Source organism: Accipiter gentilis, chromosome 11 (assembly GCF_929443795.1).
Source record: "Accipiter gentilis chromosome 11, bAccGen1.1, whole genome shotgun sequence".
In the NCBI taxonomy this organism is placed as follows: Eukaryota; Metazoa; Chordata; class Aves; order Accipitriformes; family Accipitridae; genus Astur; species Astur gentilis.
The window spans coordinates 33744961-33770152 of NC_064890.1; the positions used below are offsets into that span (position 1 = coordinate 33744961).

General features: G+C 39.2%; 1 protein-coding gene and 1 pseudogene across 4 annotated transcripts in view; one reads left to right on the forward strand and one right to left on the reverse strand.

The window, feature by feature from the left end:
• The window catches only part of TMEM117 (transmembrane protein 117), a 236162-nt gene that overhangs the window by 23061 nt on the left and 187909 nt on the right, over nt 1-25192 (forward strand). The gene's annotated exons all lie outside the window — the stretch shown is intronic.
• On the reverse strand, nt 16488-22390 carry LOC126044357 (P2Y purinoceptor 1-like; annotated as a pseudogene).

The window sequence follows — 25192 nt, forward strand, 5'->3', positions numbered from 1 at the left end:
CTAGTATTGCTGGGGCGTATCACTTTCATAGTGGTGCTTGTGCAATAGCTAATGAACCAAATGTGATCTGTTTTGCCAAAAAAAAAAAAAAAAAAAAAAAAAAGGAGATAAGATTTTTGCATGGTTGTTTTTCAGCCAGATAGTTTCCCGTTCCTGTTTGATAGTAGTTATATGAACAGTTGTGCCACCATCTGTAGGAACAAGTGATGGGTGTATGGCAATACTTGCATAAAATTCTAACCTGATTGATAGAGCATATTCTTCTCTGTTGTCAGCTTTGTATCTTGCATTACAATAAGATCTGTCACTTTAATACCCAGCAACTTTGTTCCTGCTTTTTCTTTTCCATTGATGACTTCAGCCTAATAGAAAGCAACTACTGTGATAGCTGGTAAAAAAATACTGCCTTCAAGAGCCTGTTCAGTATGAATTTCAGTAACAATGATCAAGTTAATGCTGTTGAAGGCATTCAAGGTCTACTGTGATTGCTTCACAAGTCAATTCACCTCTTGTGTTTCCAGTAAAATATTGAAGCAATACAATAAGATTATTTTGGTCCTACAAAGTGTGTGCCAAGGGGCCAATCTAACAGTTTGCTAATAATAACACACAAATGACTGTGAGCAAGCATTTCTGAGAGCCAGAATCCTCAACAAAAAACATAAAAAGGGAGAGGCTCGCAGCCAACCACTGCATGAGTGCAGGCTCATCAGATTCCAGCTCTGGCACCTTGCCAGTAATTAAGATGTTAGTTTAAAATAAACTTTACATCATTCATGAGGAGACCACAAGTGACCTTTCAAATATAAATGAAAAGCGTGCAAGTAACCTCCTAATTTCTTCTTTTATTTGTTTGTTTTTAGAAGAGCCATAACATCTTACTGCTTCCTCTCTTCAGGCTCAATGAGAAGACTTCTGTCGTCTGCTCTTAGCATTAGCTGTGAAATCAGTCTCATACCATATTACCTCTGGGTAGTAAATTATAGAGTTTAATTGGAGAGGTACAGGCAGTAGCTACAAAAAGATTATTCTCTCTTCAGTGAAAGCTTTGATTCTACTGGAGGTGCATATCCCATTCCCCAAGCAGCGGCATGAGACTGCGAGAAGAGCTACATGTGTCAGATTATCTGTAATGGGAAGGCTCTAGAGAATATTTAGCATCCAGTGACTGAAAACTAAAAATAAGTTCATTGCTACTTCATGTCAATGTGTCAGCTCTGTGTTTTGATCTTTTTGACGTGACTTTCAGATTTTTCTTTCCATTTGAGACTGGGAGTGAGTTTGGAATGATGCCTGCCACTTACAGGCATAATATGTCTCCATTCCCCTATTTCCAGAAATAGAAGTGAGGTTATTCCTAGCAGAAGCAGCCTGATGGGCATAGTGCAGGTGCAGCCTAGTGCAGGGGCAAATTTCTTCTATCCTTGTTCCATACAGCGAGGAGATAGAGGGGATGTTAGTGTGGAACATCACCTCGCCATGTGGCTGATGGAGAGCCCCAAGGAGAATGTGATCTCCTTGGTCGTGCTGTGTCCTTTCAAAGGTCCCCTTAGGCTGTCAGAGTGGCACGAAGGTCCTTCACGTACCAGACAATGTTTCTCTCTGTGTGATTCTGCTGGGACTCCAAGTCAGCCTGTGTGTCTGCCTTATAAAGTTATATATTTCTTTTTTTTTTTAAAAAAAATTCCAAAATGAAAAAACCCCACCCAACATTCTGGGCTTTAAAAAACTTTGAATACATTCTCAGGATTTAAGAACTATTTAGCAAATAGTAAGTGTGGTTTATACATTTCTAATAAATATTTTGCATATGGCAAAAGTAAAAAAAAGAAATTGCAGATGTACTCACTAAGCAAACCAGAGTGACACCTGAGGAGAAGGGATCAGTAATTGTTCCCTACGAGGCAGGTAGGGCAGTACCAAAATATTTCTAAATGTGGTTCCTGAGACAGACGCGGCACATAACCTCATTTCAGATGCTGGAAAACAGAGTTTTCTTCTTTCTTCTTTCTCTCTTTCTGTCAGAAGGGGCAGTACCCCGTTCCCCACTCTCTAGCCCCTGCCAGGGGATGGCAGCAATAGCAGAAACTTTTCTGCTTTGAGGATTCCCACTCTCCCTCGTGCCTCCAAGGCCAGACTGGGCATCTGGGTAGAGGTAGCAGCAGATCCTCAGGGCAAGGTGAACTGAAACATGAACAGGAACTGTTGCGTAAATCATTGTCAGAATCAATGATCATGTGAAGCTTTTACAAACAAAAGACTTTTCATCCAAACTTTCTCAAAGCTTGGTTCAGATAAATCCTTATAATTTCCTTTGGTGAGATGTTCTTACCCATCTACCGTGTTTCACTCCAGAGGCAGCTGTATTTTAGTCCTAAGCAGAGCTCAATTCCACCGTGTATCACATACCTACCTTTTAGGAATGCTTTAACATGCATGTTATGATTTTTTTGGTGCCATTATGAAGGCCTCATTAGAACTGACTTTCCCTGCACAGTTATACAGCAGCCCAATCTCTGCAGCACAGTCTAGGAGCAGGTGACTACATAGGTATTTGGGAGAAAGACTCTTCTTTTGAAACTTTCAAGGAAGAATGCTGATGGTAATTTAACGATGGTTATGATGGTATTTCAATGATTACGAGGGTAATGAGAAAAACACTGAGTGTTCTCCTGCTCGATATAAATACCCAAAAACACTTAATATGTTTAAAGTGGTGTCCTCCATTAAGCTCAGCAAAGCAGGAATTTAAGATTTCTTAGATTATATATCCAAATAAAGAGGCAGAAAAATAATTTCATAAGACATGAGTTAAAAATTACAAGCTACAACCATGTTTTCATGTTGTGCACATCGCCTTATCTGTATTGATAGATGCAGATCTATCAATCAGCTAGAATGATAAAAAAATGAGTATCTTTGGCATATTCAAATTGACCATTGAATAAGTTACAGCAAATTACCTGATTTAGATGTGATTATCAGCTATTTATTGTTATGATTTATAAGACATTAAAGTATTACAAACTTCTGGCTCAGTATGTGACAGTAGCCCACTGTGGATGATGAGATAAAGGTATAGGAATAGGAAAGACTATACTGATAACTCCCAGAATAGCTTCCCAGCTGCCAACAGTTTGTTCAGAATTTAGACAAAAATATGTCTATTCTTAGATGTCTTTGACAGTCATTCTGAAGACAAATAATAAAGGTGGTAGTTAGCAGTAGTCTTTGTTTCTGCCTACCTGTTACTAAGAAGCAAATCCTTCTCAAATTTTCACATGTACTCATAAACCCCCAAATTTACTGACTCCTTCATCCTCCTACTTCTGTTAAGATATTGAGAAATTTTATGGGTTTGGCCATTTGCCTGAAGTCCAGAAAAAATAAAATGTTTAAAAACAAAGTGTTGGTTGAAAAGAAGCAGATTCTTCTGCTGAGGTCTTCCTGTCTTTTAAAATGCTTTGAATTCATCTTTCATCTGCAACACTGGGATATGATCTTTCAAAGTGGACGTCTGCTTAGGGCCTTGTAGGCTCACTTAGGCACATGCTAAATAATGTTTTCTATTTCTGGGGCACTGATGCAATGTGTGTCTACTAAGAAGCACACTTCCATTTAATACTAAAGCAGAGAAGAAACTAAATCTGTACAAGATTCAGCCAAAGTCAAACATACTAAACAAATAATGAGAAGGAGAATTATGGCAGGGAGGGCATAAAGAGATGAGGCAGGATTGAGGAAAACGTTCTTACAGAGTGACAGCAGCAACAATAATTAATTTTAGTTTACTTGAGAAAAAGGGAACAAGGTCTAAAAATTGAGAGATCCCAGCTTTAATGAACAAAACCGCGCAAATATCCTAGCTTTCTTGCTAATTTGTGGTCATAGACTAAGTGACAAAAAATACGGATCTTAATTCACTCTTGACACTGTAATGTGCTGGAGGTATAGAAGGTGAAGGAGAAGGTGAAAACTAATATTTTATGTGGGGCTTCTGTGGAGTTCCTGACCTGGGGAATTCAGGGCTTAGCACAGCATTCAATTTTGTATCACTTTCATATAGCAAATTAAAATGTAAAGTCTTTGCAGATAGTTTTCTCCATGCCTTCTGCTTTGCTTGATGTTCTTCTTGACACGTACCAGTTTTAGATTACTTTGAAGAGGTTTGGGGCCATGCTTATATCCCATGCACCTCCTCTCTGTGGCAGCCAAAGGTGGAGCAATTTTTATCTGAATTAAAGGTCATTTCTGTGTAACCTATCTAAATTCAAAGAGTAAAACAGGTGTACTACTCTTTTGGGGATATCTATAGATTTCCATCTCTTAGGCTGCAGATGAAAAAGCAAACTTCTCTTGAGACTGTGTTTCTGGTTGCCATGGTAGTGGCACATACCAGAACAAATAGTCTCTTCAGAGTCAAAGGGGCAACGCTGCTGCCTGACCAGCGTTGGCCCACAACGTACCTGAAAAAGTCTTACCCTCAGCACCCTACCAACGTGAACTCTAGAGAGCCAAAATCCTTATTGTCCCAAATGTTACGGTATTGTCATACATTTGCTGCAAAACTCTCATTTGGTATTGTGTCCTTTGGTGGTAAGTCAAAATTTTTTAATTTTTCTGTTTCCACTGTACAAGTGGATGCTGTACAAGTTCCTCCCCATAGATGAGCTACTCCAGACAAGACTTTTCCCCTGGAACAGTTGCCCCATTTGCTGCAGAGCACAGGTTCTTCACTCACGTTCTCCTGTGGGTAGTGCCCTGGAAATCGGGTTGACACCCGATGATACAGTTACGTTAGAAGACCAAAACTGAGAGTAGGAATTTGCATGTTACTTACATTGAGGTATATTCAATGCAAGTATATATTAAATTCTGCTTTTTCATTTTTATAGTCACAAACCTTATCCTTCAAAAGACATGCCCTAAAGCCATCTTACACTATTTTGTCTTGTTGAGGGAAGCAAGTTAAGCCCGTTCTAGCCATTTTCTTGGTGTGATGTATTATGGAAATGTGAAGTCCTTCAAAGACCACTTCCTCGGAGAAGGAAGAGCATGTGTATTCCTAAGTGTGTCAGTGTCACTTAGGTGTCTTTGGCACTATGAAAGGCACTATTCATTTTATGACTGAATAATTCATATTGTTTGAAATTGAACTACTTTATAACTAGACCTTTCAAGGAGTCTCAGCGGATATTTTGTGACCATTGTAAATGCCTCAAGACAAAATTTATGGTTATTTTTCAATACGTAGAAGATGTACTGAATGTAGTCTAACAAGATATTCCTAAAATAAACGCAACTTCAAAATGAGCGAAGACATTTTTCTCTCTGTTGAAGAGGTTTGAATTCCTTACGCTGAGAGGGAAAGGATCTTCCTCTGAAAGAGCTGGAAAAGCTCAGAGGCAAAACTGAAAAAGTGCTCCATAACCTCAAGGAAACAAGTGCCATGCACTGTTTTCTGTCTCTGTTCCTTATTAAGACACTAGTATCTCAAGATGGAGAGCTCTTTTTCGGCTGTTCGCAGGTTAAGATGCTGCGCACTGTCCTGCTGCACATAAAGCATTCTGGACCTGAAAGCTGCATCATTGACATGTTTTTATTATTTCTTTTTCTCTTAGACCCTGAACTATGTAAGTTATCATCCATCTAAAATTTGGACAGATGTACCTTTAGAGGTGGAATGCTTTTCTGTAGTAGCATCAGACTTCCCAGGGAACAGGGTTTTGCCATATTAACGTACAGAGGTGGGTAGAAAAGGCTTTCGTCCCAATCAGTTTGCCAGCACCTTTCTCTTTTGATTATTTCAATTTTGATCATTCAGACCTGTCTGGTCAATCAAACTCTATTTGAGTAGCATCTAGGATTAGTTAGCTTGTCTCTTGCAACAGCCTCAGGAAAGTCTCCAGTGGAGGATTACACTGTGCTTGTTTCCCTTGTGATACTGAAATTTGGGAAAGGCCACGCACATGTCTCCTTACCAGCAGGAAGCTTCTCCCTGGGGGCTGGCCTTAGTTTTTAATAGTTTAAACTGTTTGAACTACGTGGTGACTTTCTTCCTTTACCCTCTCTCAGTGAAAATGTCCTCTCTAGTGACTGTTGTCTGAGCTAAAAGAGCTGATGGAGGCTCTCAGATTATGCCCAGACATCACATTCCTTAGTGGTCACTTTTAGACTTTGTCCAAAGTTTACAGCTGAAGGAGTCAGAATCTCGCCTTAGCTGATCAGTCCATCCTCAGTTCCCCTTTTCTTTCCCATTTCTCACCAAAATCTTACCCAATCCCAGATGACACAAAACTTAAAACTCTTTAGACATTGTGCAGACTGGAGTTTTTTATTAGAAAAACTGCAATTATTTCAGCTCTCAGTTACGGTTTTTATTGTATATGCAAAGAGCTCACAGAGGCAGTCTGTGTGTTCCCAGAGGTTATCAGAATGCCTTTCTGGGTATCAAACTAAATCTTAACTTGGTTGAGGCCCATATAAGGTTGTGTATGAAATATGAATTATTGATCCTTGGATTTCCAGGTGCAGTTGATGTCCTGATCCTGTTGGTGTGGAATTGGTGTCGATCATATGTTTATGTTCATATGGTTGTCTTATAGCTTTTTTTTACATTGGACTCTCCTTCTGCCTTCAGACTTTAGAGAAGCGTGCAAATGTCTCTCTAGGGATGCATTCTGCCTCTTTTCCAACCTAAACGATTCTGTGAGTCCTAACCTTACAGCAACTGTGGCTCTTTACAATGCATCAGCTCCACCACAGTTTCCATGCTTCACCTTCCAGCAAAACCGGCTGGACTCCTGCTCAGCTGGAATTCAGATTTATCAAGAAAATGAGTGATAACAGATCTGTTCTTCTCATGCTGTGGTAATGGTTATGGCATATGAGGTCCTGCTGTTGTATAACAGGGGCGGTTGTTGCAATTACAGTCTGTGTAAACAACTGGCCAGAACCACAGTTATCAGAGGAAAATTAGCTTTGAGAAGCAATTCAGACAGAAATCATTATCTTTCAACAGAGGAGCACCTTCTAGTGGTATTGAATGAATATGTCAGCTAGTTATGTCAGGTGTTTTCTCTAGATAAGGAGACGTAAATATGCTAGACAAAGAATAGTAATGAATACTTCTGAACACTATTTTTATGATTAAATTAATAATTCATTTAAAAACAAAGGAAAAACAAAACCTGAGTGGAGAAAGTATGTATTTGGAAAATTTAAAACATTTTTCAATTACGGTACTCCCCGCCCCCCCTGCTAACCTAGTAGCTTACTAGCTTTTTATGCAGTTACCATGAAGTAGTATTTTTATGTGTTCTACTGTGGAACCTACCCACCCTTTGGCTTTTTTTAGTAATGAAAATTTGGGTTCATTATATACCTGATTTAGCTCCAATGGAAATTTGCTACAGAACTCTTACTTTGTCCAAAGTTTCACTGATTGTTAACACAGTTTCTCTATCCAGTGTATTTCTAGTAAAGATATATTTCTCAGTATAGTATTTGTCATGGTTACTTTTGCAAATAACATAGTGTCAAATGATTTAAAATTCAGTTTTTCCAAAGTTACTCCTAAATACAGTGAATATGGTAGTTTAGCTGATGTTGCGGATTTCTACTCTTTCAATTTTTATGTAGTAAATAATCCTTTTTGGACACCATTACATAGTGTACATAATACAAATGAATGATATGCTATTTCTAGAAAGGCAAATTAGGATTAATGAGCAATGCTTAATATTATGTCATTGCAGGAGATTTGTGCATAAGTGGAAGCTATCTGTATGAAACAGATACTCATACTTCAATTTTCATGGCGTTCCTCTGAAAACTGTGTGAAAAAATGTCAAATACAAAAAGTCCGATTTGCCGGTGATTAAAAGAAGACATAACTATAGTTCTGCTTTTTAATTCTGTAAACATAATCCTGTGTTATCAAAGTAGGGAACTTGACCTTTTTTTTCTGAAGCAATTTTGCAGCATCTGGAAACTTCAGCACAAAGTTGAAATAGGTCTTGCAAACGTTTTAACCAGTGAAAGCTCATTCTGTATCACTTGTTTTGGTTTGCTATCATGAACTAGATTTGTTGAAATAGCTAGTATTTTTGCATCCTCCATCCCATGGTAGGAGGGCAAAGGAGTGGTAAGACAACTGGGAACCTGGGGCAAAGTTGTCGGAGTTGGGGTTTTGTCAACTGCTTCTGTAACAGTGGGCACAACGTTCTGCAAAATATGGCAAGTGCTACACAGTCACTTGTTAGAAGTACGACTGCCTAACCCTGAGGCTGTTTTGAGTCTGCTAGAATAATCATCGGCTTTCCTCTGACAGATCTATGCAGCTTGCAGCATACGCTAATACTGACGTAGGACTTGATTAACTTTATGGTATCCCTTCTCAGTGTCTGTCTGGATGCATATACAGGTGCTAGCTGAGAATTATATAGCTCATGAAACAAGAGTTTTCACCAAGTCTGAAAACGCTCAGGTCTAAGTGAGTACCCCCATATTTCTTGTAGGCTAGAGAGCCGTCTTGCTTGTCACTGGGATGTACTTCTTCTTGGTCCCACAACATGATTGTCCACTTGTCTTGTGCACTGGAAACGCAAACACGCTCTGTAACCCCTGGGGTTCCTGCTCGTGCACTGGGACATTTAGTCACGGTGTCCAAAACAGACAGCAGAGCTGCAAATATTTATTGAAGACAAGAAATACAACAAAACCCATGCTTTATCTGTACATACTGAGATTAAATCAGAAAGCTGTCTCTGGCCAGGGTTTCTCTTTTTTCTGCATACTTTACGCCTCTGAGAAGAACTAGAGAGAGGGAACCCCCTGCATGGGAGCGCTTATCCGCTGAGGGGGTCTAAACAAAAAATAGGGCACTCTCTTCTTGACCGAGAGAGAGTCTAGCTCATTTTTTTAATTAAAATGAGCATTGTTTCACTGCCTTTGAGACACAAATTCTTTTTGTTAGAACACCTGCTATCTCCTGTATTTGACTGACCAAGTGACTATTTTTTGCCTGGAGGAAATGTAAATCTCTTTTCTCTCTTGTTCTCTGCCCATCTTTGATGGCTCAGCACGCGTGCTTAGTAGCGACCCTTACATTCCCTGCACTGAGTCCTAGAGACGGCATTGCTTGCCTTAGTCGCATAGAATATCTCTGGCAAAGCTCATGGTCAAATCTAAATCTCTTTTGAGTTCCAGTTCAGCACTGGGGTTAGTTGTAGGTGGCTGTTTTCTGTCAACCTCCAGTTCATGCATTTGATAGAAAGGGGCTTTGCTCATTCAAATCAGGCTAAAGGTTTATTATGCATATTTGCTATTATTTCAGCATATTAAACTATTTACATATAAACATATTCAACATGTTTACATTTTTATAGGTTTATATTACCATCAGGTTTGCAATTCATTGTCCCACAATACGGCATTTTGGACCACTTATTGGAATGGCCATTTGTAAACCTGTAGATGCTCCTAGATGGATGATGACAGAATCTGCTTTGTTTTCTGACTCAAAAATGCTTTATAAATGTTTATTTTAAAAGGCTGTGTGGTAGATAGATTGTAAGCAACTCTATTTACTGTTAAAAATAAGCTTGTGGATCAGTTTCAGTGCAGTTTCAGGAGAAAAGAACAAACAGTATAGAAAAAAAAGAATTATTTTGACAAGTTGTTGCAGAGTATTGCTAAACTGGTATTGAAAAACAGAGATTACAGCACTGCCCTTCAGAGTTCAGCATCAGCGTTATACAGGATATAAATACTGCTGTTACCGTGTAATTTGGATTGCAATGAACTCAAAGAAAGGAAATCTAGTTTCTGTAGGCACTACATATAAGATGATGAAACATTGTAGCTCTAAAATTAAAAAAAGGAGGAGGTTCATTAAATTACTTTTATAGGTCTGGCAGTTAAAAAAATCATGTTTCTTAAAAAATGCTAAAAATTCTTAAAGGATAAAGGGTGAAAAAATACAGTTAATACTTACGTGCCCTCTAACCAACTTTTCTTTTGTTATGCAGTGAGGACATCTAAAGAGAGAAAATTATTTTTCACATTCATTTTATAACCTGGGATACAGTCACATAGAATTAAAAAATCTACACCTCCAGAACAAACACGTTAGCATTTTCTATTGCTAACGCAGGGTTTTCAGTTGCTTCCCTACTAAAAAATGTTCTAAAACATTATAGGAAATCAATACCTATTTTTACAGGTTTCCTTTTAACTGCATCAGCACAGTTGTCTAAACCTGAAGTAATAACATCAGTAAGAGTAAAGTCTATAATTAAAATTATATGTTAAATCTGTATAATTGCAATTGACAGATGCAGAAAAATACAGAATTAAGCCTGCCTACCCACTGTACAGCTTTTTTACAAGAGCAGCTTGAGGTATTGCATCTAGGTAATAGTAATGACATTAATGTAAAGCAAAGAGGGAGATGTGGTGCCTTTATGAATCCCCTGCAATGTTTGGTACAGCAGATGGCACTGACCGTTACCACCCTGCTCTCGGTTGCCTTTGGGTAATCCATTAAGAAAAGAAAATGTCAGACCTTTCCTTGCAGCAGCAAAAGTCCATCTTCCTGTTCTTGTTTTTGTATTAAAAGATGCATGTGCCTTCTTATGAACATTTGTATTTCTATTCTTTTTTCTTTGAGAAATAGCAAGCAATCTGTAAAGGCTGTGTGGCATTCCAGGAAGGCAGAGTGCTATACATTTCACCTGCATTTGCTCACTTGTGGTTTCTTGCTTAGACCGGGCCCTTGAGACCACCAAAGTCAGGTAAGAGGCTGCACAAGAAGCCTGCTGGAAAGACATCTGGCTACTAATGTCGGTCTTCTGACTGGTATTGGCTGGACTGGTGGGAAACTGGAGATCCTAGGTTCCCGTTGCCCTAGCACATGATGTACTTTGCGAGGACATCACATTTCTAGTGAGGTCAGTAGCTGAGACCTTGACTGTTAGGTTTTGTGACATTAGGCTGCTGCATTTCACCTTAGACTGCAAAAGCTGAGAACCGCAGTGCTCCCTGATGAAGGTTCACCTTTCCCAGCCAGAGGAAGCCCCATCCGTGCTGAGTCACGTGAAGAGGAAGGGGCCAAGCTGGTAAGTGGTAAATTGGTAAAAGGCCTGAAAAGAGAGCTTGAGGGGGCTATAGAGGTGGTAGATCCCTGTGCAGGGGCCAGCACGTCCCATCACCTCCGACTGTGGGCTCCAGGCACAGTGCAGGGAGACTTGGCAGCCCCGAGACTGGGATGTTTCTCTAAGGCGGGAGCAGAGGAGCTACGTTTCCCTGCAAGGCGGATGGTGGACTTAGCTATGTTACCTGCCTCTGCTGTGGTTCCTGCAGCTGTAGAATCAGTCTAGGCATATTTTTTCTTCTGCCCAAAGAGCTTTGGCTTCCACCGATGAAAGCAGTGTACAAAGGTGAAGTATTTTAACTGCCTTGTGGTACTGTTTGTCATAGCTTTTTGCAAGGTATGGTGTTTCTGAGGCATGGAACCCCCCCCGCCTTTGATATCAGAATACATTCATTTATGTATATTGAAGAGAAAACCAAACTTTGAGGAACATTTGAACATTTTTATTTAAAAAGGATAAGCTCATGGCTTAATAAGCGTGAAAATTTCAGGTAGTTTTTCTGTGAGATAAAAGTATTACGAATGGACAAATGGAGAACAGTGGATGCATACCGATGGCTTTCTTCAGAAAGCAGCCTGGGACATTTGTAGCAAAATTTACCTCTTCAACTTAGAGGTTTTTGTTTTAACAATTTCTGCTTATGAAACAATGCTGCATTTACAGTAGTAAAAGAGGACGTTTTTTCTCTGGCCACAGCTAAGCACATACATAAACAGTCGAATCTTTCAGGCCATGGTCTATTTTGTATTCATCTAGCATATTAGAAGGATGTCCATCACTGTAATATCTCAGAATCAAGATACGGTACATGAAAGCTACTGAAATCTTGCAGTCAGTTTTGTAGGCTAATACATTATTACAACATTCAGTAATGTGTTCAAACTCATTATAATGGTTGGGCAGTTAATATGATACCATGTCCTCAGTTTTAATCCAAAGATCTGTGAGAAACCAGTATTGCAACATACTTGTTATAGTAGAAGATGTTGACTTTGGCTCTTAGCCATTTAGTTTACTGTTCGCTTACTGTAGCAAAATGGAATAAACTTACTTAATTTTGTTTCTGTCAGTCTACCTGGGGAATATTATAATAAAACATTTTAGGAGCATGTATTGCCAAATAAAAATATGGCCGAGTAAATAGGAACAGCTGTCTTGTGCTTTTAACTCTTATTTTGTAGAAAACCTTTGATTTCAGTCAGGACACCTTTAGCATTTGTTCAGCCTAGTTGAAGAAAAATGCTTTAAAAAAGTGTGTTTAATTGATTATAGAATCACTTACGAATAGGCAAACAAATGTCTAGAAGCCTTGTCAGCTACTAGGGTGTATTCACAGCTGAGTATCATGAGAAACATGAATAGCTGAGGGTAAGAGAGGGAAGGATTTTTCATGAGTTTTGTGTCCTGAAGATGATTTTTAAAGATTACCCGGTGCCTTTAGACTCAGCCCAGCACAAGGCATTTTGTGTGAGGTGCCCAGGCCAGGAGAACAGGCAACAGAGGCACTGTGACAGAGGTACTTTTTGTAGGAAAGCCCCCGTCCTCTTTTTTCCCTTCTGTTCTTCATTATTTGGGGTTGGTTGGGAATAATCTTTTCAGAAGCATGAGGTGGTTTCTTTGGTTTTTCTTCCCCTTTTTCTCTTATGTGTGTGTGTACCTTGGGATTGCTGTGGTTTCTTTGTTTTTAATTCCCCATTTTCTCTTATGTGTGTGTGTACCTTGGGATTGCTGTTGTAGATGGCTTTACTGATAGAAAATTAATGAGCTTCATAGGATTGTGTGGAACATGTGGGGTTGCATCCAGCTACAGAAAGTCATGAGGGCAAGGATTTACTTTTGTAGCACAGTTTAATCCGTATTTTTCTTTCAGTGGTACGCAAAAAGCAGCAATGCAGAAAAACAGATTTTACTGGAGTGTCAGAGTCCAAACAGTTTGTCCCTTGTTCTGCAGGTGAGCCCAGAACAGTGAACTGAAGCTAGGACACCCACCTTACTCAGTCCTACATAGGTGAACTAGAGAGTCTCCGGCTTGCTCCTGCTTGTCCCCAGCAAAGAGTTTAGAGCAGGGCTACCATCCATGCTGCCGGTATCTCTTGCTTTTATTCTTGGGGGTCGGGGAGGATCAAAAGATATGTGGCAGAAATCAGTATCGTCTTGATCCGTCCTGTTTCATGGCAATGTTTATCTTCTGAGTTGACTGAGATCCGGATTCTCTCCTGCAAAAGCAGGTCCCTGCCTGTTTGCTTCCCCGGCCCTTCCCTGGTCACTGGCACAGCACAGTAAGCGCTCCTCGATACGCTCCCATGCCCACGATGGCAGTTGCTGGCACCGCTCCATCGCTGCCCTGGACCGTGCAGCTCTTTGGTAGGGTGATGCTGACAGAAGGTAAAAAGCATCTCATTTTGCATCTTTCTGTGCAAGTATACTGCATAGTTCAGTCACACTGAGAATATAAAGGTCATTCTTGTTCAGCTGAATGCGTTTTATGTTCTGATAACCTGAACAGAATGAAATTTCTCCCTGGCTTTTTTTTTTGAGTCAGACTCTCACATTGACTTTAAAGCATTTCCTTATTATTGCCTTAGTTTTCATTTTTACACACTGTAACACAGGCAGAGAAACCCTAGACTTTGCTTGAGAATCTCTGCAATCTGCATTAATGCAGCTTGCAAATGCATTGCATGTGAGTTGTGGAAGGGTTATTTGTGAAGCTTTTTAATTATTGTATTCATCTTGAGCTCACTGGAGGCTTTCAATCCAATCTTTAACTGAAATTTTTAATTTTATTCTCACCAACTTCGGGTACTTGTGAGCACAGGCTGCATTCATAGGTGTTATAATGACAGCACTTCAAGAGGAAACAATTCAAGTTTTTTCCAAAATCAAGAAGTGACTTTGATAATGCTTTTCAAAATTTTTTCTGAGTTCAGTGCTTCTTTCCTCATTAACAAAATATCTTTCTAATGATACCTACTTCATATGTAATAGTAACATTAACAGCTATATAGTAGATACTATGCCATGAGAGTAAAATGAGCTGTCTGAACAGAAAACCAACTCTTTTGCTATAAAAATCTCTAGAAAATTTAGAGAAGCTGCTGGTCTAAGTCGTTGTCTCTCCTGAAAAAGCTCACACATTAGATGTCCTGGCAGGTATAACCTGATAATATCTGCTTCCCAGAGGTGTGAAGTTATCATTCCTAGCCCAGGACTGCAGTGAGTTTTCATGATTAATTTTGTGTCTAGAAAAGCATATTTTGATTTCACATTGAATTTTACCCAGCCCGAACACAAATTAGCTTGCTGAAAAGCAATACTGAGGCGGACAACGGAGAAAGAAACAGTGTGTCTGTGCCTTTAAAGATAGATTGAAAGATAAAAATGGCAAATGTTTGATATTGGAAATAGCTTACTGTTTACAATCTTGCGTGCAATCAGGTGGGAGCAATAAACTCATTTAGCCCAGAGCCTCACACTAATCTCTCCTGTTCTATCCTTTTTCATGCTGAGAGCACCCTTGTTGCTAAATGGCATTGACATTGTTTCTGTATCAGTGTCAGATGTAAGTGCATATTATAGTAGGTAATTGCCGATGGGTGCCCATGCATGGGTTAAAAAGCTCTCTTTCTTAAGGAAGGCAACGCATTGTTAATAACCCTGTCATGTTTCCAATAGACAATTCTTGCGTTAAAAAAAAAAAAAAAAAAGTGAATATTTTTCTTTAAAAAAAAGAGAAATTGAAAGATTGAGAAATTACCAAAGGAGAAAAGCAGCATTTACAACAAGGTGAGTATATAACTCCCCTGCACAGAATATAGGCATGTCATTTTGCTACAAACTCCTGTGAGTTTGCTAGTACATCCAAACACATGTAAAGTGTTTCAGATTATCCGGAACTGGTTCTTCATGTCATGTCATGATTGTAGACAATTAAAACCCCCCATTGTTCTAGATATTATATATGCATATATATTTACTCAATACAATTGAAACATGCAACAAGAGAGATTTAATACCTATGAAGAATAGAATTATTTTCACATACAGACATGTGAGGATGAAATTATATTAAAATGATGGAAATTAAAGAATTGAGGCACTGTAAAAAGTATATTAAAAAGTACTTTGTCATTAGTAACTTCTGAAAATAAAGTTAATGTGCTTACTGATACATGGGCTTTTATAGTTAACGAGGTAGTGTGTGGGACTTGGCAAGAAAGCAGGTCAGCAGGTCGTTGATTATGGAACGTTATTATTTTGCCCATACAATGTGTTGAAAGAACACTTATTTAATGTCTCCTGAAGGTGGATGTTCTGATGGCTATATATTGTGCTGTTTTAATGATGAACATGTGCTGTAGACTGATTACCTTAGCCTGTCCTGAAAGTGTGATGCTAAGACCCTAAATGAACAGGAGACGAAGTACTTCTGTGTAGCAGCATCTCTTACTCTTCTTGCAGCTCAGCCATCTCTGTATTTCAGAACTTTTCCTGTGCAGACTTCTCCCTGTTGATGAGTTCAGAGTTCATAGTAGAACCACACACTCCCCTGAGGCAGAACACTTATGGGAAACAGCTGTAATTGCCCAGGGTTTGGGGGATACCACCAGTGTGCCCTGGTTTGGAACCCCCTGCTGCCTGGGGGAAGCCTTAACAAAGCTCTTCAATACGTGCTCATTTGCTTCATGAGTAGATTCGCTGTGGCTCTGACTGTCCTCAGGGACTTTATCTTACTATTTATTTTTTGTTTGTTTGTTTTCGGAAATGTGCTGCACTTACCTGGGTTAATGAGGTTCCACTGGCAGTGTCAGTGGAAGTCTAGCGCAAGCAGCATTAAAATGAAGTACTTGTAGAAAGCCTCTCTGCAAATGCTCAAGAAGTTCACTTGTAAGCATCATGATTGTTATTAATTGCACAGTCCAATCACAGCAGCGCTTACAAACAGATGAAAGAATAATTAACAGAAACTGTAAGAAGGCTCCTCAACACTATGTGCTCTTAATCTTCCTGTGTTTTTCTGGCCAAGTATTAAAGTAGCTACTTAGAACTTCTATTCATTGTTCATTCCGTGTTGCGTGTACATACAGGTAAGAAGTGCTGTTTCATGATAAATAAATTAAGGTATATTTATGACAAGAAGATTTAAAATGCCAATTCTGTAAAGCTAGGACTTGCTAGTGTTTCTTTTCACATTAAGTTTTACTCTGCATTGCTGTGTATTCTTGCTTATTCAGGATGTTGCTATACAATACAGGAGGGCAAATTTTAAACGGGTCTGATGACACAAAGCCAAATGGGCAGTGGGAGATGCATGTGTTTGTAGACTGGTATTTAAGTCATTGTTCTTGGGGACAGAGTGATGTCCCTTACCCTTCTTGTCAGACAACAGCAGCACTGGCACTTGGGATGACACTTTATACTTTTTAATTCTTTGATAGCATGTCTTATTTGCTACTGTAAAAATGATTGGGTCAAGGCAACTGTTGATGCTGCAGATGATCTCTGTGACTTTATAAATGGCACTTTATAAAGGGCACTTAATGTGCTTATGTTCCCACAGGGTGGTTGACAATTCTATAAATTAGTATCACCATCGTCATAATGTGATAAGGTATGAAAGAAACAGCAAATACAATCATAGTGGCTGAAATCAGTAACAGAGGTCTAACAAGTCTGTTCCTTCTTTGCTGACATTTACTGAGTTGTAGTAATACTTTGAGAGTCAACATGTGGTATGTAAAGATGATGGTGACTGGAATTAGGAATCTCAGTACAATCCTGGAGAGTGTGAATGGCACTGCAAATTGTAAAGGTCCTTCAGTGCCATCCAGGGAACCTATGACGTCATGTTGTCTTCCAGGTGCAACTGTGTAGTAGATCTCTGGCACTGATGCAATCACTATGAAGATCCATACTGTCATGGTAGAAACCCCAGCCTTTCCTTTGTCCCACCATGTTAATGAAGTGATAGGATGGACAGGCCCTACCTATCTGTCAAAACGGATAAGTGTCAGGAAATAGACAGTTCCATAGATATTAATACTAAAAAATAGTCTTATGATCTGATAAAATGCTTGACTGGAATAGACAGCTAACTTACAGAGACTATCATGTACTGAAAAAGGTTCCATGAGAGTCCAAGTCAATTCACACAGTGCCAAATTAAAGAGAAATATGGTATTGGTAGTCCATGTCTTCACGCAGAAAACATAATATCACAGTGCAAGTATATTGCCTAGAAATCCTGCTAATAAGTGAAAAGGCAAACCAGGATCAGCAAATAATAGTACCACACCATCTTAGGATTTCTGTTGCAAATTAAAATGGTGCATGTACCATTCATCATCTTTCTGTGGAGTATGCCTGAAGGGAAAAGAGAGACCAACAGCCTTTAAAATAAAAGTTGAATTAGATGTACTGAATTTAAAATTCAAAACTTTTCTGTTAAATCCAATATGTTTGAATTGGCAAAATAATTTGGAATATGGTATGATATACAAGTTTCACCTCTCTCTATCTGAAAAAAAAGTAAATTCTGAGTAGGCAACACTTAAAGCTTACTCTACAACACCAGCACAGGCAGATCTTCGTGAACTTTAATCCAAACCTTTATGTTCTTTCGTCTCTAATATTTAGTGTACAACAGAGGAAAGGAAAAAAACACGCGTCCACCGGTAACAGCAGCATCCCCTTGCCCAATAATGTATCTCTGTCTATCTTTGGAAGAAGCAGAGGGGAGGGCAGGAGGACAGTAATTGCCCACGCTCATTCCATCCTTGCCTCGAGTATCCATACTGGGCCTAGAGGCATGTGTAATATGGGTAGCTGTGACTGACATCCAGAAGACAGCATCAAAACAAATCAGCCTGAAATTCTGCTTGTGGTGAAAGCCACAGCAACCTTTCCATCTAAAGTGCTGGACAAGACTTTTTTTTTTTTTCTTTTTCTGTGACTTTCTTTTGTAAATCAATGTCCCAGGCCAAAAGCATTGTGCTTATGGTAGAGTTAGAGAGAATTCATTTTGTCTCACTCTTTATGGCCCTGTTTGTATCACTGCCCATTATGGAATATCTGGAATCTGCAGTGTATTTTACAAAGCAAGGTTTTTATGCTTGTAAAGTCTTGTGTTTAATCCCAATGATTTTGTACTCCTAATAAAAACAAAATAAAGGCTGGCATATTCTGCCAGAATGAGCTGTCACCAATTGCAGTTCATTACGTTTGTAGAACATCTCTCCAAATGATGCAGAAGATGCCAAACTGTGAGGTCTGTCCAAGTAGGAGCTTTGTATGAGGGTCATCCAAGTAGCCATTTATGGATCAGAGTCCGCTACAGTGCTTGATAGGATGACAGGATAAAATTTTATTCGGTACAAACCACACATTGAATGGAACAAAGGACTTCTTCCAAGTGTTATTGATTTCTTGAAAATTTTCAAAGAGCTTCAACCATTAAGTTGATAGTAGTGGTCGTTTTGAACATAATGTTTTGCTTTCATGTCAACCTTAATACAGTATGATTTTTCCAAAGGTATGTTCACAGACACAGGTCAAAATATAACAAACATGAGCTACAGTGAAGACCCGCTAAACAGAGACTGCATTATTGTGCTTTGCAAATTTATAGCTCACCCAGGCAGTGAAGTGACAAAAGCTAGTTCAGACTGTACTTGATGAAACTGGGGAGGAAAGTTGTTTCTCCAGAAGCTCAGCAACAAAAGCAGTCAAATGACTTTCCAGAAAGTGAATGTGGATAGAAAGCCATCTGTTCTACTCACAGTGTATTTCACAGGTGGGCAATGTTTGCTCTCTGAACATATTTTGTTAAGTATTGAAGCACTGTACTTTAACCGAAGGTAACTGTACTCTTTCCCTACTCTTTTCTGTAGCCTTTGTGAATATAAAGAAATTACAAAAACTTTGTGTAATTTTTTTCTTCAGCCGAGTTTTATAAGATACCCCTGTAAATTCTTCAAAATGTAGCCACCCTAATAGGTGCAATACAGTTAAGTAACATTTTCTCATGATGTGTTCAATTGAAAGAGGTTTGAATATGCATAGGAAAGTTACCTTTTGCTAAAATCCTCTTGGCTAGAGGTCACGTGTGCTTTGAATTAAATTCTATTTCCTACCTCTCTGCCTTCCTTTTCAAACATTACAAATGAAGGCAGTATAAATAAGCCCTGAAGTGGCTACAAACAGCATGGCCGTAGCTGCATGAGGGAATTGTAATGCCAGATTCCTGCTCTCATCAAGCTCCTGGAAAAGGACTATAGGTAGGTCTAAATGGAGAGAGGCAGACAGCTGTGCCACTTCCTCCACTTTGCTGTAAGTTGGCTGGATAAAGCCTGGATGTGTAGCCTCGTAACTGCGTTAGGGCAGTTACAGACCTGAACTAATAAGCCCCCTACCCCCTTCATCACCTTCGGTTCACTGGACTGCACGCAGGGTTGAGCTGTACGACATTAGTTCTGTAGCTGGAGGGGCTGGAACTGCAGAGCAGCATAAGGTGCATTTGGAGCTCAGAGTATCATTAGAAAATATGTCTGTGTTTGTGTAGGCATTTCTCATGCGTCTACCTTGGGATGTTTCAATTTGCTAAAATATTCTTACTGTCTCCTATTAATTCTTTGTATTATAGTAGAGCTTAGAGGCCGTAGCCAAGACTAGATTCTTGAAACAGTGTGCTTTGCAATTGATGTGAGCGACTTACAGGTGCAGAGATAAAAAGACCCTTTCCTCAGGTAACATAATAAGCAAGAGAAGAACACAACAGGTTCGACCCCCAGCTTGGTGCTATAACAAGAACTCCTGGTCATCCATCAGAAGAATGTGAAGCCTTGTACAATCAGGACCCAGTTTCACTGCATGTGGGAAGACAGTCAGCACACCCTGCTATATCCTGAAGCCGTTGGAGCTACCCTGACATCCAGCAGATCTGTGTGTGTGCTGTAAGGATTTTCAGAAGTGACTTTTTTACATCAGACAGTGGCAAGTTTTCTGCCTACCATCTTAGCACCAACAGAATAACTCGAGTTATAGGATGTGACTAGATCATCTTCACAGTTCAAGTCCAAAATTTTGCATCTGTCGTTTAAGAAAACTTTCTTTTTCTGAACATTGCTGTGTTCAGTGCTAAGTGCCATTCTTAAACAAAGCCAGCCAACACACATACACACATCTTAGAAGTGGCAGAATGAGCAACAGCACCATGACATTGTACTGTGACAGATGAGGAGTTGCATATGTTGTTAGTGCTGACTAAGAACAGACTTGCCAGACTTTGATGAAAGTAGGATTTGGTTTTCAAGACTAAAAAAATATTTCCAATTTATTGAGATTAATTTTTCAGCTGAACAGTTTCAGCCATTGAGGGAGATGGCAATGAACATTGAATGGACAGAAAGAGCAATCACATGATGGGGCATCCAAAATTAAAGGAATACATCTGATTTGATGAAGGGCTTGGTATTAGAATATTACACATATGCCCAGGAAAGAGTTGAAATTTATGGGCTCCATCACTCATAATTAAGACAAGAAAGCGTGCTAAATTAATGGGTATGAATTTCATGTTTCTCTTGTTTCTTCTTCTGCAGTGCAATGAATCCAACCATCTTACAGGCTGTGGATCTAAAGATGCTAGAGAAGTTTTAGTTTTTAAAAAAGTGACCTGTTTGACTCAGTTTTTGTATCTGCCTATTGGGTTGTCTCTTCTCCTGGACCTAAAAGAAATATGGCTTAGACCCGTGACTCTCTGACAATGAATATCTACAAGCTCCTCCATCATTGTCCCTGACAGTGTCTGCTCGCTGTTATATAAAGTCAAGCAGGCTTCAGGTGATGAGCTGATTTACTGCCTGGTTTGTTGCAAGGCCTTAAGTCCTGACGTTTCTACAACCCTGTGTTCCCCTTGTACCTGTGATGGGGCCTCCAAAGTCTTGGAGTAGATAGAAGACCTTCTTTCAGTGAAAAATTACTTTTTGAGCGAACTTCGTGTGGAGCTAAGAAACATTGTGTAACTGAAAAGAATCTTGATTTGTGTATATAGCTAATTGTAGTTCACAGTTTATCACTGGTAGTCATTCATACGGCACGTAACTTGTATTTGCAAAGTTCCATTAGGTTTAGTGCATTTGTTTATTTAAAAAGTGTCAAATTCTGTATGTGTAAATACATCCTAGGAACCATATTCTTCCCTGTCATACCTGTGGAGGTTTTTTGGCATTTTTAACAAGGTCATAATAAGCAATTAATTTGGCCTGAAGTGAAAAAAGATCAAGCTAACAACTTACTGTATGTAATTTTATTCCTTATCTACTCTCTTTGCCCCTTGCTCCTTTTTGCTTGCTGTTCTTTATAGTAGAAGCCCTAATTTTACATGAACTCTTTTATTTGTTGGGATTACTCTGAGAATTTTGTTTGCCTGTTTGCAACTGTATTTTAATCTAGTACAAATCTATTCCAGTTACCATCTCGATAAGTTTTCCAGATTTCTGACTATTCACACCCCAATGTAGTTCTGTTACAGGTGCTCTCAAAGCATACTTTTAGCTCATTTTACCAAATTAATAAAGCGTTACAGAGGGAGTCCTAGGTTTTGTTATAAAAATATCAAGCATTATTTGCAATTTTTACTTTAACATCTTCCCTGTTAGGTAATCTTACGCATTCCCTTTTTATGTTCAAATGAATTGATATGAAAGGATATATAATGCAATGTGAGTATTAAGTGGAGCTTTTCACGTATTTCAGTTCAACTGCATTTAGCATGTTATACTTACTAGTATGATGGGAACAATAAGTAATATAGAGCAGTACTTGTATGCACTTAGGTAAGTAGATTGTGCTAATATCCAATTCCTTTCTTAATGACTCTATCGGTATTGTGATTGAGTTGCTATTTCTTTCATTAAAAAATGATGTTCATGTACTTACTTGAGATTTAAGGAAGTCCTATATGGCAAACATAAGCTACAGTAGAAGGGTAGTTAAGGTGTAAGAATTTGCCTACCAAAGACAATATTTGTGAAAAAGTACTTTAAAAAATGTGAAATTTATACATATGTGTATATATTAATCTGTGTGTAATAGCTAAATAGGGAAAATTATATTGCTTTGGAGAATACAGGTGCAATGAATACTTAATAAACCTTTCTCTTACCTGTTTTAGATAGATTGGAATTAGCTATTTTACAGAAATCTAGATGCCCACCTGTGATTTTCCTCTCCATTAATCTGGACCTTCTAAAATCACTACTTTCTTCTGCGAGTATGGTTTTTAATCCCAGGTGTCGTTAATATTCCATATGCAATGGCAGCCCTTCAGAGAGCATGTATCAAACTGCGAGGCAGGTATCTTTTATCATTAAGCCCCTCCCTCTCCGTAAGTCAGGATAAATTGCTATTGCCATAGCAGCCTCTGCTTGCTTTTTAGGGAAGGACATACTTACTGCGCATCCTGAGTCTAGCTAGGCCTGGGGCTGTCATTGTTTCCAGCAGTGAAAGAGAAGAGTACAGGGGCTTGGAGCATGTATATGTGCGTTTGCACTTTCCCTTTCTTCTTCACTGCCAAAATCCTTGTTATTGCTGCCCTACTACTGGACTGGTCCGAGGACCTATGTTGCTCTTGCCCCATTGCAGAGCTTGGTTCACCCCACCTACCTACCTATCACTTCTGCTGCCTCGTGGTTCCCACCTCATTCCAAAATCTCAGCCCTCTCAGAGAACTCCCATGTTCCAACTCTGCTTACTGCAGAGCTCAAATCCTACCTCCCACTTCAGCCCATAGTCCAGGTCTGCTCCAGGTCCTCCAATCTTCCTGCCCCAAACCTGCATCTCCAATCTTCAGCAGTGCACACCGGTCCTGGGATCTTCCCGTTTCATTCCCTGAATGAACAACCTCAGTTTTTTACTAATTTCCCCCACTTGATAGTTTCCCCATGTGTCCAGCCCTAATCCATACTGAAACTGGACTTTGCAGTTCAACAACAGCTCCCAGAGATTGCCTCCATCCCAGACCATCCCACCTCTCAGTCTGCTGTGTCACCTCTCTTGATACTTCCTGTCCAGCTCCTAATTTTCCTCCCGTTTTCCCTATTTTGACTTCTTCTAGCACCTGACTGCACTATCTCCTTGTTAGATTCTGTCCTTCACCTTACTGCTTGAATTATTGGTTGTCTTCCTTACCCCTCTTGGCTTCTGCCATGGCACTCTCCACCTTGCAAAAGCAAATTCCCATCTCTTGCACTGGTGAGGTTTTCAATACTCCAAATAATCAAAGAACACATTAAAGAAATCCACCTGGTTTTAGAAAAGAAAAATTCTATCTGGAAAAAACATAGACCATCTAGGTAACCCATGATAATGATACTCTGTTAGTTACAGGGGCATGCAAGTATGAGGGATGGTGATCTACGCAAACTACCTACTAACATCAGTAGAAGTAGAAGGAGAGCTGCTAGAAGACAAGAGTTGTGAACACAAAAGGAGGTCAGGGTGTCAAGAAGAGTGTGAACAACTAGATTGGGGGGTGTGACACTCACCCAGATGAGGAAGAACTAGTATGGGTGAACTTTAAGAAAGTGGTGATTAGAAATTCTGGTAAGAACAGCTCAAGAAGCTGTACCAGACTCACAGGGGTCCAGGAGAAAAAAAACAAAACCAAACCTCCTGACAGTGAATAAACAGTGTGGCTGAAGAGTTTAGAGATGAAAGACAAAAAGATGATAGGGTATTCTTGCAGAAGCAACTATAGAGGCTATTACAATGCTAAAAACCAGTAGGTATGTTTGTTTTGGGAAAGGAGAGGGCTGGACAAGATGGAGAGATTCAGAAGAGGAAAAGAAGGATGAAAGTAGACATAAAGATCTGGAAATTGGATAGAATGAAATTATACGGGCAGGTGAAAAGGATAAAGGGCTACAGGAAATAGAGGTGAGAAGCTTTTGTGTTTATGATAATGGAGAAGGACAAAGAGAAAAAGGTAAGAGGAGAAGATGGAGAAGGAAAGCTAGTCCAGGACAAATATGTCCCTGAAGAAAACATGACAAAAGTTTCACCTATCGCCAATGGTGAGAGTGAGCAGAGCTTCTTTTCAAGTGACGAGACATACCACTGTTCTTTGAAAAAGGCATTCTCTGCAGAATGAAGTATAACACATCACATGATTAAAGTACTTGGGCCTAAGAAGAACACACACTACAAGATTCTACACAGTCTCATAATTTGATTTCTTAATGAAATTAGGGAAGCAAATAAGGCATGCCAGGGGACATACTTCTATTTCACATGAGAAAAGCTCTTAGACATGAAAAGGAAAATGATGTATGAATCAGTAACCTTTTTTTTAGCATTTGAAATGAATTGTAATGGTTTGTAATATTTCTCAGCATCTCTTAAAAAATACCATTATTAGTAAGTTATTGTTGCCTTTTTTTTTTCCTTTGGACTTCATATTCAGTGTCTAACATTTGAAAATAGGATACAGAAAAAACATGCAGAAGGAACTGAGATTTTTCTTTGTGTAGGAATGGTGAAAAAATACTCAGACTGTAGGAGCTCATTTTGTAATATCACAGTGAGGCATTATAACTCAGCATTTGACAAATCTTAGTTTAATAAACTGCATGGTAGTTTGATCAGTCTTCCTGATGTTACCTTAATAGTAGAAGTGACCACTGTAGCAACTATGTTGCTCTTAAACATGTTAAATGTTATCCGTTGGTACAAAGCCCTTTTGAAATCCTGTCTGGGATGTTAAGTGTTGTTCCTGCTGGGAGTCAAGCACTGAAAAAATAGTTCTACACCTTTCCAGCATCATTCACCCAGTCCTATTTGGATCATTAATCACTGCAAGTAAATAGCCTTTGAAAAAGCAGGAACCATTAAAACCAAATATAAACTACAAAAAGCAGGATAGGGAAGAGTGTTGTATTGCAATAAGACTTTTGAGGATAGGACAGTAAAATCTACCTTGCTCTGACAAATTGTAGTATACATTTGTGAAATGTCAAGAACATTACCATGAGAAACAA